Here is a 6,759-nt window from a genome sequence, read left to right on the forward strand (position 1 = left end):
GAAAGATTCTACTCCTCCACTCTGGTACCCCAGTACACGGACTCCCTTTCAGCCCCATCAGAGGTTCCCAGCTGAACGCTGTGAACCTCATACTGCGCAATTTCACTCGCAGCATCACCTTTTTTAGGCCAGCACCCTCCTGGCTTTAGTGAATGAGCTCACCAGGATGAGTCATGCCGCAGGTGAGTGGGAGGAGGACATCCGCACAGCCACGCTGCGATCCTAGCCACCGCTCCCACAAGGCGTTACAGAGCCAGCCTGGCTTCTGCTGCAGGCACTGCCATTTCTGCACATCTTGGTCTCACCCGTGGCATTTGGATGGCAGCGTGTCTTTCTCCAGGCCTGCAGCACAAGGCTGAGCCCGCAGCCACAGAGCCTCCATTCTCAGTTGGGCTCAATTGATTCTTCTGATATTTTAAAAGATTTTTTCTTTTAGTTCACACCCTCTGAAATCACAGCAGAGTGCAAAATTGTTGCTTACCAAAGCTGTTCTTCTGAAATGAGTCATTAAAAAAGGAGCCTTGTCATTCTGCCAAACACAGCCTGGTTGCTTCTCTAAATGTTAATGACACATGAGCACAGCTTGCTGCTCCCTTTGGGCTCCAACCTGCCTGCACCCCAGCCGTCACCCAGCCCCCCGGACAGAGCAATTTCTCCATTATTCCCACCTCTTTAGATGACCAGCCCTTTTCACACCATTTTCTGGGGTGAAGGCCCCTCACATCTGTAAGCTGGCACTGATTACACTCCTTTAATCGTGTGCACAACCAGTATCTCTTGTATTTCCCTATGGCTTGAAGCATGTCAGGTGTTCATTGGTGGGGGGGTCTGCTAAGAAGATCCACACATGTGGATCCCATCGTGCATGCTGGGAAAGCCTCTGCGAGCTACTGGGCTTGAAACTGTTGAGGTGATGATCACAATGGTCCTTGGTGTTTGCAGATGTGGTAACATTTTGGTGGTGCCATGCCATGCGCCAGGCTAGCAGCTTGTTTGGGGAGATACCGCTGTGTCCGGCACTCCTGCAAATGAGATCTTTAATTCTTTTATTCAGAAAACCCTTCAGCCAAATTTGGTGTTGCCTCTTCCATCCGTCACTCCCGCCCTGGTGGCACCAGGGCAGAGGAGAAGCTGTGGAAGGAAGGAGCAGCAATAACATCTTCACATCTGCTGCTGTGTCCCCACCAGCTACTGGGAGACATCACAAAAATCACAGCCAAACTTTTGAACATACAAGGGCCACCACATTTATGCATGTCACACCCCCTGAATTTCTTTTTCCTCTGAAATGATACCTCATGTCCTAAGTCTGCAGAGTTAATGGGAATGATGTATTCTTCGTGTTTGAGAAAAGCCAACCCACAATATTAGACCTCTTACTGAAACTTGGAATTTAGTTCCATACCTTGAGGTTTTGGACTTCTCCTTCCCAGCATGCATGAGGTTTTCTTCTTAAATCAGCACCAAAGACTGGAGTCAGATGTGGATCTTTTGGAAGCTTGTCTCATACGTCTAGAGCAAGACCTACCATGTGAAGCTAGACCTACTTTCCATAACTGCTCTTTGTTCCCTGTGTCCCTGTGTAGTCTGGAGCTGACAGCCCAAAAAAAGCATTGCTCAGGTGCTTCTTGTTCACCTCCACCCAGCTGCAGGCAGCTCACAGCAATCTGCAGAGCACAGAGCCCTGAATTGTCCCTGGTCTGGATGCTGAGAACCCAGCTCTCAGACTTTCTCTACAATGAAGCCCCTCCAGGACCTGGACATCTCTTTTATAGGGCAGACCATGCTCAAATTCTCTTAAGTCCAGGGGTGTGTTGGCAGCACCTTTTGGATTGGAGCAGGTATGGCTCCAGTGAGATTTGTTGGCTTTACTTATTTGATGCGTTTGTGGGTTTTTTTAAGCAATAAAGTAAACAGATTTCATCCACCAGGTGAGAGGATTTGACAAGATCTGGCCTGGTAATTTAATTTTTCTTTAAAACTGCTGATTTGCAGCATTGTTGAAACATGTCCTAGGCTGCACACCTGCAGGCAGTGAAGGCTTGCTAGCCTAAAAGCAAGCCAAAATTAATTCATACCTTCATTGCGAAGAGATATAAATGGACAGGATCAGAAAGGTGATCATAATTTGAAGCCTGGAGTGTTACATGGTGACAAATAGTACAGGACAAGCAACAGACGTGCAGGAAAGGAGCTGAGAATTGAGGCCCTCGTGGGCACTGCACGTGTCTTCCAGCAGTCCCAAAGCTGCCAGAAGGGCAATGTCATCAAGAATGGCATCACCACCAAGAACAGCATCGCCTGGACTTTCTTAGTGCAGAAATCAGGAGCCAAGCACCAGAGCACGGCCTTGGTTATTGCTCGAGCAAGCACAGCCAGTACAGCCTTCGGAAGAGCAGCGATTCTTCAGCTGAGATCTGGTGCGCATGGTGGCATGGATCAGCCAGAAGACAGGCTGCGAAGGAGATGCCCTGCATTCCCGCTGCGCGCTGCTTGTTGTGACAGAGCTGTCAGCCAGGAATGGGATATTTTTAGCCTGGTTTCCAAAGGAAACAAAGCTCCAGCAACCATGCTCCGTCTGTCAATTCCCCTCTGCAACTTCTGAATGGTGGCTACTTTTAAAGATGCTTTTTTTGCCTTGGAGATACAGCTCCAAAACATCAAACACCTGTAAGTGTCAGGAAAACAGGTGACTGGGTAGAGATAGAAACCCCTCTCTTCCCAAAGCCACAGAAATGCCGCCACCTGGCCGCCTGGCACCACACCTCTACACTGAAGAAGCCTCCTTGATGTTGACTTCATGCGGGACTTGGGACCATGATGCAGGACACCTGGCTTCAACTGAGTGGACATGGTTAGGAGGAGACATCCTTCATGTATGGGCAAAGCCAAACAGGAGGAGTAACTTGGGTATTTGCCCCCAGGGGAGCCTGCAGAGCAGCTGCAGACACCCAAATTCCTTCTACACAGCACATCTTTGCCGGGCTCCCCTCACCTTGCTTCCAGTTGCCCAAGCACACAAATTCCTTGCAGAGGTGCTGAGCTGCCAGCCTTTCGGAGACAATGATTTGGCAGAATTTTTATACCTTAGTTCACAGGAAACCCATTCTTTCCACTTTTCAGCTCTGAACATTTCAGTACTGGATAATGTCATGCAACTTGTCATATGGCAGACCCTGGACAAGCCCCTCAGTCAAGCTTGGTCTGTTGCACATTTATCCCATTACCACTGGAGTGGTGAGTGACATACAGTGTATCCCCAGTCCCAGGGCAGGTCGCGGTGGCCAAGGGGACTAGTGTTGGCCATTTCCAACCTACACGTTCCAATTGGATGGCAGAGGCATGCACGGAAACCACTATTGCATGAGGGAGTCCTGGGCACAGATTTAGCAGCAGCAGCAGCAGCTCCAAGGTTGCCTCTGGCTCCTTTCCCACAGAAGAACGCAGAGGTGGGAATGTTAAGAGAAATGAGACAAAAAGCAAAAACGTTGATGAATAAGGAAATAATAATGATGCAGTAGTAGAGTAAGCCCAGGCCAGTAGGGTATGGAGGCATCCAGACCCCATCAGCACATCTAAGCCTCACCCTTGTTAGCTATAGCACTATAATGACATTTTTATGCATTTATCAGCCCTGGAACGGGTGGCCAAACACCTGGTTGTAAGGGCTGGTGGGGAATGGTCAGGTATTTGAGCCAAAGACCTTTGCTTTTGAGGGGAAAGAAAGAAATATGTTCTGCCATTGCTTCCAGCAAGTGACAGATGAGGGAAGACAGCCTTGCCGCTAATCAAAAATTGAGCAAAGGGAGTATTTGGGACAGAGTGTGGCGTCAGGGAAAGGTCGGGCTGCTCAAGGGAGCTTCTCAGTCAGCTGCCCCAGAGACTTGGGAGCTATGGAGTATTTGACCATAAATAACTTGGCCTGGCTGCAAGCACGAGCTGTGCAAGGAAGGGTACTTCATTTTTGCACGTTCATGTCTTCCACCCTTGAAATGTTATTCTACTATTGCTTAAAGCAGTGGTGCATCCAGACATGAATGTTTTCCTTTTAATCCTGCATTCATTATCTGAGTACGATGAATGATCATGTGTTTAAAAAAACCAGCATTTCCTCTGAGACAAGACCAGGCTGAGCACTGTGGGTTTTTCCAGCACTACATCATTTTTTGTAACCTGATTCCATGCATCCAGTCAGACACCAGCAAAGCAACGCACCAGAAGTGCAGATTCATAGAATCATAGAATGACAGAATGGTTTTGGTTGGAAAAGACCTTTAAGATCATCAAGTCCAACCATTGAACCAGCCCTAAGTCCACCACCAGACCATGTCCCTAAGCACACCATCCACTCATCTTTTAAACACTTCCAGGGATGGTGACTCCACCACCTCCCTGAGCAGCCCCTTCCAGTGCTTGATAACCCTTTCAGTAAAGAAATTCCTCCTGATATCCAACCTAAACCTGTCCTGGCACAACTTGAGCCCATTACCCCTTGTTCTATCACTGCTACGAGGGAGAAGAGACCAGGAGAAGAGAAGAGTCTCCCTGTGGTCAAGAGACTCAGACTTCCCTGTGTCGGGTGCTGCTTTCTTCCATCAGAGCTCCAGCTGTCTCCTTCCACTTCTGTTCTGCAAACAAGTCCCTCCACTTAATAGACAACTTTTTGGGCTTATTGTTGTTTTTTTTTAGTAAATTGTGTCTCTGGAAAAAAAAAAGAAACAAAACCAGCAAAATTCCCTGCAGATTGCTTTCCTGTAGAACAAATGGGAGTCGCACAAGGACAAGAACAATCTCCAAATCCTGGTCTGATCTTGTGACTATAGGAAAATAGTCACGCTTCTATGGGCATGTATTATTTTCTTTGTTGTTTGGTATGGATTTTAAAATTTTGTTTATCTTCTCACTGGACTTAGGATCTGGCCTTCAAAGGCAACCACAGCTGTTACTGAAAAACTCTGTCAGACCTTAAAAAAAATTTCCCAAATTTCAGAGATTCTCAGGCTTTCCCTGCAGTTTCCCATGGCTGATCAGCAGGATTATCTCATGCTTCCCTCCTGCTCGTTCCCCTCACACAGAGGTCCCTGCGCCTTTGCAAGCTTTGGCAGCTGCTTGACTTCCCAGGGCATTCACATGTTGCTCCCGGCCCCAGTCCCACTGGTGGCGGCTGGTCCGGGCTGGCAGCTCTGATCCGTGCTGACGGTCCCTGTTACTTCTTCTTATGCAACAGCAAAGCACTTCTTTGCCTTGGATCCTCTGTGCATCCGAAGAAAGGTCTGGCAAAGAAGGGGTGACAGAGCCAGCCTGGTAAGATCACAGCTCCTCAAAGCTCTGCTAACTTCGAGTTGAGGGTCCCAAATTCCCTTTGCAGCATCTGGGTTGAGAAACCTGATCAAGACCAAGGACAATATAGTAGGTTATGTCTTTTAATTATGGAGTTTTGGTTCTTTAAAACAAAGCAATAATTTAAAAAGCTATACTGGTTGTGCCTTGTTTATGAACAAAACTGCTGTGGAGAAGATATTGGGTGATAGAACTGCCTAAACCACCATGCCAAGGAAGAGCAAGCAGCAAGCAAACAATTCTGGACACGTCTCTTCAGGGCAGCGTGGAGTGACACCTCCTGAAGGCATGCTGTGCCTGGATACCAACCACAATCTGGTTTATACCCTTTTCCTACTTATAATTATGCCTGCACATGGAGGCTTGCAACAGCCAGGATGCTCATGACAAGCAAACTCTGCTTCCTTCTGGTGCATTGGGGGTGGGGTTTTGCTGCTTTGGTTTGGTTTTGCAAGAGCGACAATGGTGCCTCCTTTATTTAATGGCTTTATGTTTAATACTTTCTGGGACACACATCACCAGGGAGCCACAGCTCTTGATTACAAACATTTTAAAAGAAAAAGGACCATCTCACTGTGGGTGGCTCTACTCAGCATCGCTGCTGCTGCCTGGGAGGCAAAGCAAAACTGCCTGCAGGCATTAGGACTGGCTCGGAGAGACGGTGATGTTCAGGTTCCCATACTGCTTTTTAAGACAAATAACATATTTTCAGCAGGTTGGACTGTTACTAAAGGAGGAGAGGAAGGTGCTGGGGTTTTTTCCAAACACTCTGCTTATGTTCTTCCAGGAGTGCCTGGAGAACAGGCACGTTTTTCAAATGTTTTTACATTTTTGAGCTGTTTTGCTCAGTCTTCTGTGCACTGCTGAAGCTCATGCTCCTGGAAAGTCAGGCCAGGAAGGCGGCGGCTGGAAATCCCATTTGTCTGCACTGTGTACTCACATCTCTGTCGGGAACCCAGCACTCTCACAGCACCTGCTGGCCTCATCCCATCCAAAACCCAATACCAATTTGGTTGGTTTAATCCTTTGGGTGGTTGTAACCAAAGTACCCACCCCTCGCCAGAGCATCCTTCGCTTGCCTTTGAGTTGGAGGCGCTTGGCAAACGCAGCACTGGGCAGGAGGAAGACAGAAGAGCTGTTTTTTTCAGCATCACTCAGGGGTTTAACAGTGTGGTGCCCTCACAGCATGTCACACTGTCTCAGGAGCCCTGGTAATAGGTGGTGGAGCAAGCACCCAATGAAGATGGTTTTCTGTAGAGGACAGGGATGGTAAATCAGCATGGAAAAGCTGACACATTTATACCCAGGATTAGTCTGAGAGGCTGTTTCATGCTGTTGTTGCTGTACAGGTTTGCCACATGGGTGATGCTCCCCTGCATTTCGAGACTCGTGTGCTGCCGTGTTGTTGAACCCTGACTG

Source organism: Mesitornis unicolor, unplaced genomic scaffold (assembly GCF_000695765.1).
Source record: "Mesitornis unicolor isolate BGI_N332 unplaced genomic scaffold, ASM69576v1 scaffold21040, whole genome shotgun sequence".
Classification (NCBI taxonomy): domain Eukaryota; kingdom Metazoa; phylum Chordata; class Aves; order Mesitornithiformes; family Mesitornithidae; genus Mesitornis; species Mesitornis unicolor.